Raw genomic sequence first — 17352 nt, 5'->3', positions numbered from 1 at the left:
CTTGAGCATATGGAAGACATTACTTTACTCATCCTCCAAATATTCTTAGAAACCAGTTGGCAAATGGGAGAACATCTGCGCTCACTCTGCTAACCCTTTGCATTCAGTGTTTTGATGATCAAATCTCTTTTGCATTGAGATAAATATGGATTTTGTGTTAAGGCAGGGAATCCAAAGACTGAGTGGCCCAGCGTCATCCCAGAGTTAGACATCAGTGGAGCCAGGGATGAAAGTCTGACTCCTGGCCCTGTGTTCTTTTCTTGGGAATCCAAGAATCTCAAGCCCCAAGGGAACAGTAGATTGACAGTCACGATGGGAAAGGAAGGGAGGCGAGCAAACATGCCCTGAACATATGAGATGCCAGGCACTGTACTAGGTGTTGCAGGGAGATGAGAAACACACCCACACCCTGTGAGTGAAGGCTTATTATCCTCCATTATACAGAAAAGGAAAGGGGAAATGCAAGGCTCAGTTCCCCAGGGCGCATGGCTGGTAAAGATTTTCAGTCACATCTGTTCAGCTCTGGAGCTCTCTTGGCTTTTCCGCACACAGCGTCACCGTCTCCTGGGGACTCTGGCCCCCACAATCTCACAAGTTAGAGTTAGAGGCAGGAGTAAAGCTGGTAGGTAGTCCCACATTCTGAGACAGTGAGCTTGGCGGGGGTGGGTGTGGACTGCTCCAAGAACTTCCAACTGGAGCAGGGCAAGTGTCAAAGGAAAGTGGCGCAAACAGCCAAATCCCTGGGGAGAGACAGGAGAGTGGCAGCAGGGAAGAGTGAGAAAAGAAGCTGGGCAGGCAGGCTGAGGCCAACCTCAGGGCCACAAGTGCAGAGCTGAGGACTTCATACTACTCTCTATGTGAAGTTTGGGGGCGTTTGGAGCAGAGTAGCACTGTGTTCAAAGGAGTAGAGGTTCTAAAGGTCCCAGGAGGCACACGGGGAGGACTTTGCTCCCACCCCTCCCCGACACCCAGCCCCCTTCCCCAGAGGCAGATGTGCCTGCCAGTTTGGGGGTACTTAGGTATCCATCCAGTCCAAGCATCTGCAGCACATCATGGCATCTCATGCTGCACTTTGCTTTATTCACTTAGCATATATTCTGGAAACTGTCCATGTCAGGAACATCTCCTTTTTGATGACATACAGCATGTCACTGTATGGATGCCCTTGCTGACCAATGTTTGGGATCAAAGCTACCTGAACCAGCAAATAGGTAGCAGCCCATCCACAAACTATAGCAGCATTCACCCGGATTGGTCCTATGAACCTCGGTTCCCTAGGAGCGGGGTAAATAAGAATCTGAAATTAAATAGATTGCGGGGGACACCAAGTCAAACAAAGTTAAAGAGGATTTTATTCTGTTTTGTTTGTTGTTTCTACTTTTACTGCCATTGCCTCCAAGAAGTAAGTGGTGGTAGTCCTAAGTGTATGGGGCCACAGAAGCTTGTGTTTCTTCAGAGTTCTTCGGGGCTGGAGGGGAAAGGAGGTGAGTAGAATGCATGCAGAGACACTGGAGGGCAGACTGGGAATCTCCCACAGCAGCCCCGGAGAGGAGATGGCCGAGATGAAGTGGAGTGGCAAGGGCCAGGGAGGCAGATATGGCCATGCCTGTGGCTGCTGAGCTGTGGGGCATGGGAGACCAGGCAAAGGGGACAGATGACTCCCAGGGTGGGGGCCTGAGTGACTGGCAGATGATTTTTACTGGTGTTCAGGAAAGCATTCAGCGGGGAATAGATTCAACCATTCAGCATAAATAAAACACAGGGCTTCTCCAAGAGAGTGATGGGGGAGACTTTGGACAAATTATTTCCAAGAAACACCTCTTGAACTCCAGATATCAGGAGCAGACCTTTGATACTCATGTCCTTCTGTGAGCAAAGCACACAACCCTGGGATCCAGATCCTCCCTGCCTGCTGACTATGCTAACCAGAACTTGAAGATTGCCAGTGGTGTCGAGAGGGATGAATGAATGCAATCTTTATGTGTTTAAAAATAAATTCTTCAGTGTTTCCCTAAGGCTGACTATCTTAAGGTTCTGCATTTAAATCCTTAATGATGAAATAAGTCAGTTATGATGTTGTTATTCTAGGGGAGGAGGTGAAGATGGGGGTAGGGAAACAGAAGTCATTTACTATTTCCTGGCTACCAAATGTGTTCCAGAGACTGGGCCAAACTCTTCATAGACACTGTGTTTCTTAATCCTTACAATACCTGAGCTGGTAGATTATTGACCTCTACTCTACTTTTCTTTTTTTTTTGAGACAGAGTCTTGCTCTGTTTCCCAGAAGTGGGACAATCTTAGCTCACTACAGCCTTGAACTCTTAAGCTCAAGCAATCTTCCTGCCTCAGCCTCCTGAGTAGCTGGGACTACAGTTGGATACTACCATGCCTGGCTAACTTTCATTATTTTATTTCTTTTATTTCTTTTTTTATTTCGTAGAGATGGGGTCTCACTATGTTGCCCAAGGTGGTCTTGAACTCCTGGCCTCAAGTGATTCTTCTGTCTCAGCCTCCCAAAGTGCCGGGATTAAAAGTGTGAGCCACAGCACCAGCCATTGCCCCCGTTTTATAGACAGGATCACAGAGGTGCAGGAGTTCAAATAAACTGCCCTCCATCCCAAAGCTAGCAAGTGAAACCAGAAGCAAAACTACTTTCCTTGCTGTCCATAAAATACTATTTTAAAACCATCCCAACTACTTTAGGTTCTGACATCATCCTAAAAAATTATTTGTTTACATAACAGCATATAGGGTGAGGGGAAAAATGTTTCACACACAAGGATGAATGTGAATAAGTGACAAATAATTAAGAAATAGGGGCTTGAAGTAAGGGCTGTTTCTAAATGCAGCCATTCAAGCCATGGTGACTGAGGGGGCAAACCTGAGTCGTGCCATATCTTATTTTGGATGAGTAATGCGTTTGGAGATGTAGGGGTGTGAATGATGCTTCCTGGCAATAGCTGCCAGAACCTATTTTAATTAAGAAGTCTGAAAAGCAGCTTCTTATTACATGTCCCAGTAGCTCCAGGCAGAAGGGACCCAAACCACACTGAGGCATGGGTGGAGGCAGAGGAGAGTGTAGCAATTAGAAACAGGCCAACACCCCCAAAAGGACAGCCCCTCCTTCCCACACTGGGCCTGTTTTATCTGAGCTGCAAAGGAAAAGTAGTAGCACCATTTAGTGGTTTCCTTTTCGTTTTTGGAAGCGCAGCTTTCCTGAGCTCAGCACTGCAATTAAGCAGAGGAACTCCCTAAGATGGAGAAAGAGGCTTACAGCTCTGGCACAGACCATGGTCGCTGAAATTTTACTGCTAAAAAAAAAAAAAAAAGCAAAGAAACCTCTACAAACTGAAAATTCTAAAGTTGAAGCTTCTGGAGTTCTAAAGCATCTAATAAAGTGTCATTCTGACAGACTAAAAGGCAAGAATCTACCTTTTCCTGCTAAAAATCTATGGGAGTCTCTTGTCTCGGAAAACTGATGGAGCCCCCACAGAGAAGAACACCCAGGCTGGTGGCAGAATTTGCAGCAGCTGAGATTTTATAGGGAACTTAACATATGCTCCATCTGAAATTTATTGGGTGCTTACTTTATGCCAGGCAATGTGCTGGGCCCCAGGGAAACAGACATGAAAGACCTTCAGGGAATAATGAGTCTCAGGGGAAACAGATAAGGGATGACAATGCAGTTCAACACATACCAGGAGGGGAGGCTTTGGGGACCCAAAGATTCGGACTGAGGGCTGGCACGCTTCCCAGAGGAAATGCCCCTGGGCACAGTTGAAAGACAGTAGGACATTAAGGCAGACAGCAGGTGCGAGGCGGGGCTGTTGTAGCTGCGTGGAGAGGGCATGGGCTGTCCAGCAGAGTGCATCTGACTCCCAAAAGGGAGAAGTCAAGTTGGTAGGCAGCAATGGGGGAGAATAGATTCACGCAGAACAAGATCGAGGGGACTTTGCAGGTTATGTGATCTTAAAAGCTAGGGAGAGCTGGGAAGGGAGTAGCATGACACTAGAGGCTGTTATAGAAAAGTCCCTCTTGGCTGGCCATAGTGGCTCACGTCTATAATCTCAGCACCTTAAGAGGCTGAAGCAGGTGGATCACATGTGTCAGGAGTTTGAGACCAGCCTGGCCAACATGGTGAAACCTCATCTCTACCAAAAATACAAAAATTAGCCAGGCATGGTGGCACACGCCTGTAATCCCAGCTACTCAGGAGGCTGAGGCAGGAAAATTGCTTGAACCCAGGAGGCAGAGGTTGCAGTGAGCCGGGATTGCACTACTACACTCCAACCTGGGTGACAGAGAAAGACTCCATCTCAAAAAAAAGAAAAGAAAAAAAAAGGAAAATCCCTCTGATGGGGGCAGCGAGATCAACATGGAGGCAGCAGGAGGCTGTGTTCTAGAAAGTTCCCTGTAGCTGCCACGTGGAAGTGGACTGATGGGTGCAGGACTGGGGAGAAGCAGTCCAAGGAGGGGCTGCCACATGGGTTTAATGGAAAGAGAGTAAGGGCCTGCACCAGGATCCAGCAGCAGAGATGGAGAAGAGGGGACCCCATCTGCCCAGCCAAAGGAAGATATACATTTCAATTTGAGAGAAATACCACAGTGACTTGGCACCCCTAACTGGCCACCTGACCTAGAAGCCTACCTAATTGCTGCTTGTCTCCAAGAAAAAAAGAGGGTTTTTCCCTTCCTTAGCTAACCAGCAGCTGCCGGGATAAATTAAATGAAAACAGGAAGGGTTGGCCCCACTTCAAATTTGTAAATAATAAAGAAAGTCAGCAAATAAGCAGTTAGCATTAAGCTAGATAATTAGTTTGGGAAAAATCCTCTAAGTGTTTTTAAAAGAGGATTCAGTGGCGGAGCAAGATGGCCGAATAGGAACAGCTCCAGTCTCCAACTCCCAGCACGAGCGACACAGAAGACAGGTGATTTCTGCATTTTCAACTGAGACTCCACCTCTGGGGACAGGGCACAGCTAAACAACAACAACAACAACAACAACAAAAGCAGCAAAAACCTCTGCAGACGCAAACGGTTCTGTCTGACAGCTTAGAAAAGAGCAGTGGATCTCCCAACACAGAGGTTGAGATCTGAGAAGGGACAGACTGCCTGCTCAAGTGGGTCCCTCACCCCTGAGTAGCCTAACTGGGAGACATCCCCCACTAGGGGCAGTCTGACACCCCACACCTCACATGGTGGAGTACACCCCTGAGAGGAAGCTTCCAAAGTAAGAATCAGACAGGTATACTCGCTGTTCAGCAATATTCTATCTTCTGCAGCCTCTGCTGCTGATACTCAGGCAAACAGGGTCTGGAATGGACCTCAAGCAATCTCCAACAGACCTACACCTGAGGGTCCTGACTGTTAGAAGGAAAACTATCAAACAGGAAGGAAACCTACACCAAAACCCCATCAGTATGTCACCATCATCAACGACCAGAGGCAGATAAAACCACAAAGATGGGGAAGAAGCAGGGCAGAAAAGCTGGAAATTCAAAGAATAAGAGTGCATCTCCCCCTGCAAAGGAGCGCAGCTCATCGCCAGCAACGGATCGAAGCTGGACGGAGAATGACTTTGACGAGATGAGAGAAGAAGGCTTCAGTCCATCAAACTTCTCAGAGCTAAAGGAGGAATTACGTACCCAGCGCAAAGAAACTAAAAACCTTGAAAAAAGCGTGGAAGAAATGATAACTAGAATAATTAAGGCAGAAAAGGTCATAAACGAAATGACAGAGATGAAAACCATGACACGAGAAATACGTGACAAATGCACAAGCTTCAGTAACCGACTCAATCAACTGGAAGAAAGTATCAGCGATTGAGGATCAAATGAATGACATGGAGTGAGAAGAGAAACCAAAAGAAAAAAGAAGAAAAAGAAACGAACAAAGCCTGCAAAAAGTATGGGATTATGTGAAAAGACCAAATCTACGTCTGAATGGGGTGCCTGAAAGTGAGGGGGAAAATGGAACCAAGTTGGAAAACACTCTTCAGGATATCATCCAGGAGAACTTCCCCAACCTAGTAGGGCAGGCCAACATTCAAATTCAGGAAATACAGAGAACGCCACAAAGATACTCCTCGAGAAGAGCAACTCCAAGACACATCATTGCCAGATTCACCAAGGTTGTAATGAAGGAAAGAATCTTAAGGGCAGCCAGAGAGAAAGGTCGGGTTACCCACAAAGGGAAGCCCATCAGACTAACAGCAGATCTCTCGGCAGAAACTCTACAAGCCAGAAGAGAGTGGGGGCCAATATTCAACATTCTTAAAGAAAAGAATTTTCAACCCAGAATTTCATATCCAGCCAAACTAAGTTTCGTAAGTGAAGGAGATATAAAATCCTTTACAGATAAGGAAATGCTTAGAGATTTTTTTCACCACAAGGCCTGCCTTACAAGAGACCCTGAAGGAAGCACTAAACATGGAAAGGAAAAACCACTACCAGCCATTGCAAAAACATGCCAAAATGTAAAGACCATCGAGGCTAGGAAGAAACTGCATCAACTAATGAGCAAAATAACCAGTTATTATCATAATGGCAGGATCAAGTTAACATTTAACAATATTAACCTTAAATGTAAATGGACTAAATGGTCCAATTAAAAGGCACAGACTGGCAAACTGGAGAAAGATTCAAGACCTATCAGTCTGCTGTATTCAGGAGACCCATCTCACATGCAGAGACATACATAGGCTCAAAATAAAGGGATGGAGGAAGACCTACCAAGCAAATGGAGAACAAAAAAAAGCAGGGGTTGCAATACTAGTCTCTGATAAAACAGACTTTAAACCATCAAAGATCAAAAGAGACAAAGAAGGCCATTACATAGTAAAGGCATCAATTCAACAGGAAGAGCTAACTATCCTAAATATATATGTACCCAATACAGGAGCACCCAGATTCATAAAGCAAGTCCTTAGACACTTACAAAGAGACTTAGACTCCCATACAATAATAATGGGAGACTTCAACACCCCACTGTCAACATTAGACAGATTGAGGCAGAAAGTTAACAAGGATATCCAGGTATTGAACTCAGCTTTGAAGCAAGCAGACCTAATAGGCATCTATAGAACTCTCCACCCCAAATCAACAGAATATACATTCTTCTCAGCACCACATCACACTTATTCCAAAATTGACCACATAATTGGAAGTAAAGCACTCCTCAGCAAATGTACAAGAACAGAAATTATAACAAACTGTCTCTCAGACCACAGTGCAATCAAACTAGAACTCAGGACTAAGAAACTCAATCAAAACCGCTCAACTACATGGAAACTGAACAACCTGCTCCTGAATGACTACTGGGTACATAACGAAATGAAGGCAGAAATAAAGATGTTCTTTCAAACCAATGAGAACAAAGATACAACATACCAGAATCTCTGGGACACATTTAAAGCAGTGTGTAGAGGGAAATTTATAGCCCTAAATGTCCACAAGAGAAAGCTGGAAAGATCTAAAATGGACACTCTAACATCACAATTAAAAGAACTAGAGAACCAAGAGCAAACACATTCAAAAGCTAGCAGAAGGCAAGAAATAACTAAGATCAGAGCAGAACTGAAGGAGATAGAGACACAAAAAACCCTCCAAAAAATCAATGACTCCAGGAGTTGGTTTTTTGAAAAGATCAACAAAATTGACAGACCGCTAGCAAGACTAATAAAGAAGAAAAGAGAGAAGAATCAAATAGACGCAATAAAAAATGATAAAGGGGATATCACCACCGACCCCACAGAAATACAAACAACCATCAGAGAATACTATAAACACCTCTATGCAAATCAACTAGAAAATCTAGAAGAAATGGATTATTTCCTGGACACTTACACTCTCCCAAGACTAAACCAGGAAGAAGTTGAATCCCTGAATAGACCAATAACAGGCTCTGAAATTGAGGCAATAATTAATAGCCTACCAACCAAAAAAAGTCCAGGACCAGATGGATTCACAGCTGAATTCTACCAGAGGTACAAGGAGGAGCTGGTACCATTCCTTCTGAAACTATTCCAACCTATAGAAAAAGAGGGAATCCTCCCTAACTCATTTTATGAGGCCAACATCATCCTGATACCAAAGCCTGGCAGAGACACAACAAAGAAAGAGAATTTTAGACCAATATCCCTGATGAACATCGATGCAAAAATCCTCAATAAAATACTGGCAAACCGGATTCAGCAGCACATTAAAAAGCTTATCCACCATGATCAAGTGGGCTTCATCCCTGGGATGCAAGCAAGGCTGGTTCAACATTCGCAAATCAATAAACGTAATCCAGCATATAAACAGAACCAAAGACAAGAACCACATGATTATCTCAATAGATGAAGAAAAGGCCTTTGACAAAATTCAACAGCCCTTCATGCTAAAAACGCTCAATAAATTCAGTATTGATGGAACGTACCTCAAAATAATAAGAGCTATTTATGACAAACCCACAGCCAATATCATACTGAATGGGCAAAAACTGGAAAAATTCCCTTTGAAAACTGGCACAAGACAGGGATGCCCTCGCTCACCACTCCTATTCAACACAGTGTTGGAAGTTCTGGCTAGGGCAATCAGGCAAGAGAAAGAAATCAAGGGTATCCAGTTAGGAAAAGAAGAAGTCAAATTGTCCCTGTTTGCAGATGACATGATTGTATATTTACAAAACCCCATCGTCTCAGCCCAAAATCTACTTAAGCTGATAAGCAACTTCAGCAAAGTCTCAGGATACAAAATTAATGTGCAAAAATCACAAGCATTCTTATACACCAGTAACAGACAAACAGAGAGCCAAATCATGAATGAACTTCCATTCACAATTGCTTCAAATAGAATAAAATCCCTAGGAATCCAACTTACAAGGGATGTCAAGGACCTCTTCAAGGAGAACTACAAACCACTGCTCAGTGAAATAAAAGAGGACACAAACAAATGGAAGAACATACCATGCTCATGGATAGGAAGAATCAATATTGCGAAAATGGCCATACTGCCCAAGGTTATTTACAGATTCAATGCCATCCCCATCAAGCTACCAATGAGTTTCTTCACAGAATTGGAAAATACTGCTTTAAAGTTCATGTGGAACCAAAAAAGAGCCCGCATTGCCAAGACAATCCTACGTCAAAAGCACAAAGCTGGAGGCATCACGCTACCTGACTTCAAACTATACTACAAGGCTACGGTAACCAAAACAGCATGGTACTGGTACCACAACAGAGATATAGACCAATGGAACAGAACAGAGTCCTCAGAAATAATACCACACATCTACAGCCATCTGATCTTTGACAAACCTGAGAGAAACAGGAAATGGGGAAAGGATTCCCTATTTAATAAATGGTGCTGGGAAAATTGGCTAGCCATAAGTAGAAAGCTGAAACTGGATCCTTTCCTTATTCCTTATACGAAAACTAATTCAAGATGGATTAGAGACTTAAATATTAGATGTAGTATCATAAAAACCCTAGAAGAAAACCTAGGTGGTACCATTCAGGACATAGGCATGGGCAAGGACTTCATGTCTAAAACACCAAAATCAACGGCAGCAAAAGCCAAAATTGACAAATGGGATCTCATTAAACTAAAGAGCTTCTGCACAGCAAAAGAAACTACCATCAGAGTGAACAGGCAACCTACAGAATGGGAGAAAATTTTTGCAATCTACTCATCTGACAAAGGGCTGATATCCAGAACCTACAAAGAACGCAAACAAATTTACAAGAAAAAAACAAACAACCCCATCAAAAAGTGGGCAAAGGATATGAACAGACATTTCTCAAAAGAAGACATTCATACAGCCAACAGACACATGAAAAAATGCTCATCATCACTGGCCATCAGAGAGATGCAAATCAAAACCACAATGAGATACCATCTCACACCAGTTAGAATGGCAATCATTAAAAAGTCAGGAAACAACAGGTGCTGGAGAGGATGTGGAGAAATAGGAACACTTTTACACTGTTGGTGGGATTGTAAACTAGTTCAACCATTATGGAAAACAGTATGGCGATTCCTCAAGGATCTAGAACTAGATGTACCATATGACCCAGCCATCCCACTACTGAGTATATAGCCAAAGGATTATAAATCATGCTGCTATAAAGACACATGCACACGCATGTTTATTGCGGCACTATTCACAATAGCAAAGACTTGGAATCAACCCAAATGTCCATCAGTGACAGACTGGATTAAGAAAATGTGGCACATATACACCATGGAATATTATGCAGCCATAAAAAAGGATGAGTTTGTGTCCTTTGTAGGGACATGGATGCAGCTGGAAACCATCATTCTTAGCAAACTATCACAAGAACAGAAAGCCAAACACTGCATGTTCTCACTCATAGGTGGGAACTGAACAATGACATCACTTGGACTCGGGAAGGGGAACATCACACATTCGAGCCTATCATGGCGGGGACGGGGGAGGGATTGCATTGGGAGTTATACCTGATATAAATGACGAATTGATGGGTGCTGACGAGTTGATGGGTGCAGCACACCAACATGGCACAAGTATACATATGTAACAAACCTGCACGTTATGCACATGTACCCTAGAACTTAAAGTATAATAAAAAATAAAAAATAAAAAAAAAGAGAAAAAAAATGTGGCACATATACACTATGGAATACTATGCAGCCATAAAAAAGGATGAGTTTGTGTCCTTTGTAGGGACATGGATGCAGCTGGAAACCATCATTCTTAGCAAACTATCACAAGAACAGAAAACCAAACACCGCATGTTCTCACTCATAGGTGGGAACTGAACAATGAGATCACTTGGATTCGGGAAGGGGAACATCACACACCAGGGCCTATCACGGGGAGGGGGGAGGGGGGAGGGATTGCATTGGGAGTTATAGCTGATGTACATGATGAGTTGATGGGTGCTGATGAGTTGATGGGTGCAGCACACCAACATGGCACAAGTATACATATGTAACAAACTTGCACGTTATGCACATGTACCCTAGAACGTAAAGTATAATAATAATGAAAAAAAAAACTCAGTACAAAAATAAAAAGAGGATTCAGTATTTTTTTCTTTTTCCAAACATGTGATCTTTTTGTCCCTTCCATCTTCCATCCTCTCTTACTATTTCTCTGCAAACCCTACTTTCACCTATGATAACCTTGTAGACACACCTAGAAATGAGAAATCTTCAAAAATGGGATGGCTTTTCCTTTATCTCTATACTCATAACAAATAGGATCACAGGTAAAAAAAATTGTGTTAAAAATGTTAATGATCACCATTCATTACTTGCCTACAGTATGCCAGTCGTTGTACAAGGTATATTTTATAATTATAAATATTATTTATAAGCTACTTTAAAATTCTCATCAGCTTGAAGGTTGTTTTAAAAGCAAACTGAAGATTTTGCATTTCCAGTAATGATAGAGTAACTTACTGAAACTGTCCTCCCACGGACAACTTGAAAAGCTGGACACACACACAAACACACACACACACACACACATAGCCCCGTTTAAAATTATCATGGAATTTATGTTTGAAATGCCAAGTTCATTTAAAAAATTAAAAATATATAAAGTTATCAGGGAACCAACTATCAAGACAGCCAGGACTTCAGAGTCTAGGGTCCCGAAGAGAAGGAAAGAATGTGGAGGTAACCCCAACATTTATGGGCACTTTTCCCTTGAGGTGTTTCCAGATTTGTAAGCAGTGTGGGATAAGAGGCTATGAAACTGAAAGTGAAGCAGTGGCTAAAAGGCTAGGTTCTTGAGTTTCTGAGCTGAATTTCTGGAAGTCTTATGACTCTGTGAAGATAACACTTAAGAGCTCAGGGCTAATAAGGCAACCAGGACTTGAGGGGCCAAAATCCCAAACAGAAAGAAGTATATTGAGGTATGTTTACTGTACACCACATTTATCCTCAAGGCATCTGCCGATTCTACAGCAGCATGGGCCTGTGAGACTAAGAAACCAGGCTGAGGACAGTGGTTAACGTGCTGGGAAGACAAGATATATTTGACTGGAGATTGAACACAGCAGAAAACACGACCACCGACCCAGAAGTTGTTTGCTTTTTAATCTAGAAATCACACTTGGCCTCAGTGTGTTCTCTCAACAGGAAATATCCAGATCAAAGCATGGAGAGGAAAAAGGAAGGAAAATTCATAAATAAACATAAGAGACATACAGGACACAGTGCAAGGTATAACATATTTGTAATTAGATAATAAATAATATTTATAATTATAAAATATACCTTGTACAATGACTGGCATACTGTAGGCAAGTAATAAATGGTGATTATCACCATTTTTAACACAATGTTTTTTTCACAGAGTTTCACTCTTGCTGCCCAGCCTGGAGTGCAATGGCACAATCTCAGCTCACTGCAACCTCTGTCTCCCAGGTTCAAGTGATTCTCCTGCCCCAGCTTCCTGAGTAGTTTACAGGCACACACTACCACACCCGGCTAATTTTTTTGTATTTTTAGTAGAGATAGGGTTTCATCATGTTGGCCAGGCTGATCTTGAACTTCTAACCTCTGGTGATCTAACCACCTTGGCCTCCCAAAATGCTGGGATCACAGACATGAGCCACTGCACCCGGCCTTTAACACAATTTTTAAAATGGTAACTATTAGGCCAGGCGTGGTGGCTCAAGCCTGTAATCCCAGCACTTTGGGAGGCCGAGACGGGCGGATCACAAGGTCAGGAGATGGAGACCATCCTGGCTAACACGGTGAAACCCTGTCTCTACTAAAAAATACAAAAAACTAACTAGGCGAGGTGGTGGGCACCTGTAGTCCCAGCTGCTCGGGAGGCTGAGGCAGGAGAATGGCGTGAACCCGGGAGGCAGAGATTGCAGTAAGCTGAGATCCGGCCACTGCACTCCAGCCTGGGTGACAGAGCGAGACTCTGTCTCAAAAAAAAAAAAAAAAAATGGCAACTATTATATGAAAATCTATAAAAAGCTCCCTATTATGAAATAAATCCTTATAAACTATACCTGTAGCAAGAACCTATTTCCCAGAGAAAAAAACTGAGGTCAAGTGTGGTTTCATTTACAATCCTATAGATTAAAAAGTAAACAAGACCAGGCGTGGTGGCTCACGCCTGTAATCCCAGCACTTTGGGAGGCTGAGGCGGGCGGATCATGAGGTCAGGAGATGGAGACCATCCAGGCTAACATGGTGAAACCCCATCTCTACTCAAAAATACAAAAAAAGTTAGCCGGGCATGGTAGCAGGCACGTGTAGTCCCAGCTGCTTAGGAGACTGAGGCAGGAGAATGGTGTGAACCTGGGAGGCGGAGCTTGCAGTGAGCCCAGATTGTGCCACTGCACTCCAGCCTGGGCGACACAGCGAGACTCCGTCTCCAAACAAACAAACAAAAAAGGAAACAAACAAAAATTTAAATTAAAGCCAAAGAAGAAAATTCTAAAATAATTTTAAACAAAACTTTATGATAAGCACAGCTGACTACAACAGTCTTCCAAGACAGAATTTCAACCAGGAAGAGAAGAGACAATGCTTTGACTATTTGAACTAGTTCAGTTATAAATATTGACTAGACAGAACTCCAAAAACCAGCTGAATTCAAAGAACTCCAGAAATTCTGTCATGAGAGCAGGAAGTAAGTGATGAGAAAATCAGTGTATCTTGTTTCTGAAAATTTCTCAATGAGATTAGAGAGTACATATTAGTTTATAAGCAATTTCACATATAGTAATGGATGTCATCATTAATCTGAAATGTATAACCCTTTGGCAAGCATCAGTGCTCAGGAAGGTCAAGAAAGCATCAATTACTCTTCCATTAACATATCTGCATAAATTATTCATCTATGAAAATCATATAACTCCACTGATACTTTTTTCTCTTCAAAGGTAAAACAATATGTAGCTGGATATTTGGGAATGGTTTGCTTTTGCATTGGAGAGTCTCTGTGTGTGTCAGAGGTGGGGTGGTAAGTGTGGCTGTAGGAACTGGATCTCAGCTCTGTTTTGAGCTTCCTGTGTCTCCTGGACAATACTGAGCATGCTCTTGTACAAAAGCATGGAATATAGCAGCAATGGCCAGGTACTGGCATCAGGCAGGGCCAGGGATGGCAGATCTGTGGGTGTGGGGGAACAATGAAAGAGTGCATGGACATTTTGTTGACTCTCTGGAGGAACCTCAATTGGTGTGTTAGTCTGTTCTCATGCTGCTGATAAAGACATACCTGAGACTGGGTAATTTATAAAGTAAAAGAGGTTTAATGGACTCACAGTTCCATCTGGCTGGGGAGGCCTTACAATCATGGTGGAAGGTGAAAGGCAAGAGAGAATGAGAGCTAAATGAAACCATCAGACCTCATGAGACTTATTCACTACCATAAGAACAGTATGGGGAAAACCACCCCCATGATTCAATTATTTCCCACCAGGTCCCTCCCACAACACACGCGAATTATAAGAGCTACAGTTCAAGATGAGACTTGGGAAGGGACACAGCCAAACCATATAATTTGCCTTCTGCCAACACTTGGTTGCTGTACGCCTTATGCCGGGTGCCATGAGGCACAGGGAAGCTGAGAAGAGAAAAATAGGAGGAGTGTGAGCAAAAAACTGTGGTACAGAGAAGAAGGTGCCTTTACAAGAATGGTGGCAACCCAATGAGGGAAGAATAGCTTCTGACCCAGAGTGGGTAGGAGTGCAAGTGTCAAGAATCCTTGGAGAGGGGTGACCTGGGAGTTCCTCAGGCTGACGGGGCCCCTTCTCAGTTGGTGAAGATAATATGGAGGTCTAATAAACACTAGATATCTAAGGAAGAGAGGTATAGGACCAGGAAAAGCAATGACTTTGATGTCAGCCAGTCCAAGGTCAGAGGGGGTCCCAGCTCCATTTCTTGCAAATTGTGTAACCTTGGCCACTTTACCTACTCTCTCTGAGTCTGTTTTCTCAGATGTAAAATAGGATGACAGTATCAATCTTGCATGCTTGTGAAGATTAGAGAAATGGATGTTGAGCACCTTGGAGAGCTCCTGGCACTCTTAAAAAAGCCAGTTGCCCCTACAACACCACCACCACCACCACCTGAGAAGGGTCTGTGGGGCAAGATCACAGGGTGGGGGGCAGGGAGGGACTATGGACAGGGAAGGAGAGCAGGTTGGAACCAGGTCACAGGGCCTCAGTGCCCTAGCTGCTACAGGCATTGCCTACGCCTATAACTTTCTCAGGAGAACTGCCCTTGGGTGACAGGAGCCATCTCCTCCAGAGAAGCCTAAAAGTCATGCCCTGTGACAGGAAGAATCCTAAAATGATGCCAGTGACCCATGCCCCTGTATAATCCCCTCCCTTTGAGGGTGGGAAGGACTGGACATATGATGGTTCTCACTCCTGTGATGTTACATTAAATGGGAAAGATGAGGGGAGTCTGCAGATTTAATTAAAGTTCTGAATCAGCTGAATTGAATGAATCAGAAAGGATGGCCTGAATTGGCCTACTCAAGTGACCCCTTTCACAGGGAGGAATAGCTTCTGACCCAGAGTGGGTTGGAGTGCAAGTGTCAAGAATCCTTGGAGAGTGGTGAGCTAAGAGACTGGAAGCAGCAGAAGGAGTCTTCTGCTAGTCTTGAAGAAGCAAGTCACCCGGGCTCCACAGCTACAGGAGTGAATTCCACCAACAGTCGTGCGAGCCCAGAACAAGACCCCAAGCCACATAAAAGACCTGGCTGGCACCTTGAGTACAGCCTTGTGAAACCCTAAACAGGCCATGCTCAGACTCCTAACCCATAGAAACTGTGAGATAATAACTTTATGCTGTCTTAAGCTGCTAAATTTGTAATTTTTTTTTTTTTTTTTTTTTTTTTTGAGGCAGAGTCTCGCTCTGTCGCCCGGACTGGAGTGCAGTGGCCAGATCTCAGCTCACTGCAAGCTCCGCCTCCCGGGTTTACGCCATTCTCCTGCCTCAGCCTCCCGAGTAGCTGGGACTACAGGTGCCCGCCACCTCGCCCAGCTAGTTTTTGTATTTTTAGTAGAGACGGGGTTTCACCGTGTTAGCCAGGATGGTCTCGATCTCCTGACCTCGTGATCCGCCCGTCTCGGCCTCCCAAAGTGCTGGGATTACAGGCTTGAGCCGCCGCGCCTGGCCTAAATTTCTAATTTTTGAAGTGGCCTAGAAAACTAATACCTGTCCCATTCCCCCAGCTGGCAGATGCAGCAGGGTAACGGCCCAACCCCCTTGCTGCTGGGTGGGATAAGCTCTGCTCCAGAGCTTCTTCGTGGGATCAGGCTGAGGCTAGACTTTTCCTGAGACCACATCCTTACTCAACATTTTTTTCCTGTCCCTTTCTGTTTTCCTCACTTCTGAGAGCACTCCCCCAATAAATCTCTGGCAAAAATCCCCATCTCAGATTCTGCTTCTGAAATGCAAGATACCAGGTAATAAATTCCATACTTAATTTGTTGGCTTAAAATTCCTAAAGAGGTGAGAAGAGTTGGATATAGTGCTAGGGTCACCCTAGCACTACAGGGTGATGTGGACCAGGCAGATCCACATCAGTAGTGGAGAGGCATGGGGAGTTACATGTAGACTCTCATTTTGACCCTTACTCACCATTAAGTTCAACTTGGAGTTTTACTTTGTCCTTCTAAAATTTATTCTTAAAAACAACAGCACCAGGTCCCCACAAATAAGTCTTAAGGCTCAGATCAGCCTCAGGCCTCCTCAGGGTTATGTTTTGCCCCCATTTTCAGAGCCACTCACAAAATATCTTTGTCTGATGTGTGTGAGGGACTGAGATTTACAAAAGGAAAAGGTCAGAAAGAAAAGGGCTGGGATTTGGACTATCCACAGATCAGTAATGAGCTCCTCAACCCTGAATTGCTAATTTATTACTGCACGTCACATAAATGGTCAACTTCTTTTGGCTTGTTTTACTACTGTCAACCAAAAGTATATCTTAAACCAGAAGTTCTTAACCTAGAAGAGAATTCAGGGCATATGTGGATTTAGATGGAGGAAAAGAATTTTCCATCTTTATTTTTATTAACCTCTAACTGAAATTTAGCATTTCCTTCCATTATAAAATGTAGGCATCAAACTACAAAAGTATTAGAAAGACCTGTGACTCTACCATCAATAGAAATCTGAGATATTACATACCATATTACAGCTGTAGACACCTGGAAATATTGTTTATGCTTAACAGTACTCAAAATGTCTCTAGATCTTATTATTCCATGCATTAAGAAAAAGCTGGTGAGACCCGGAGCAAGATGGCCGAATAGGAACAGCTCCAGTCTCCAGTTCCCACCGTGAGCGACACAGAAGACAGGTGATTTCTGCATTTTCAACTGAGGTACAGGGTTCATCTCACTGG

General features: G+C 43.6%; 1 protein-coding gene across 3 annotated transcripts in view; it reads right to left on the bottom strand.

The window, feature by feature from the left end:
- ITGA9 (integrin subunit alpha 9) overlaps positions 1-17352 on the bottom strand; it is a 422798-nt gene that overhangs the window by 221070 nt on the left and 184376 nt on the right. The window lies entirely within an intron of this gene.

This window comes from Trachypithecus francoisi, unplaced genomic scaffold, assembly GCF_009764315.1.
Source record: "Trachypithecus francoisi isolate TF-2019V2 unplaced genomic scaffold, Tfra_2.0 Lachesis_group0, whole genome shotgun sequence".
In the NCBI taxonomy this organism is placed as follows: domain Eukaryota; kingdom Metazoa; phylum Chordata; class Mammalia; order Primates; family Cercopithecidae; genus Trachypithecus; species Trachypithecus francoisi.
This window is presented reverse-complemented; position numbering and strand designations above follow the sequence as displayed.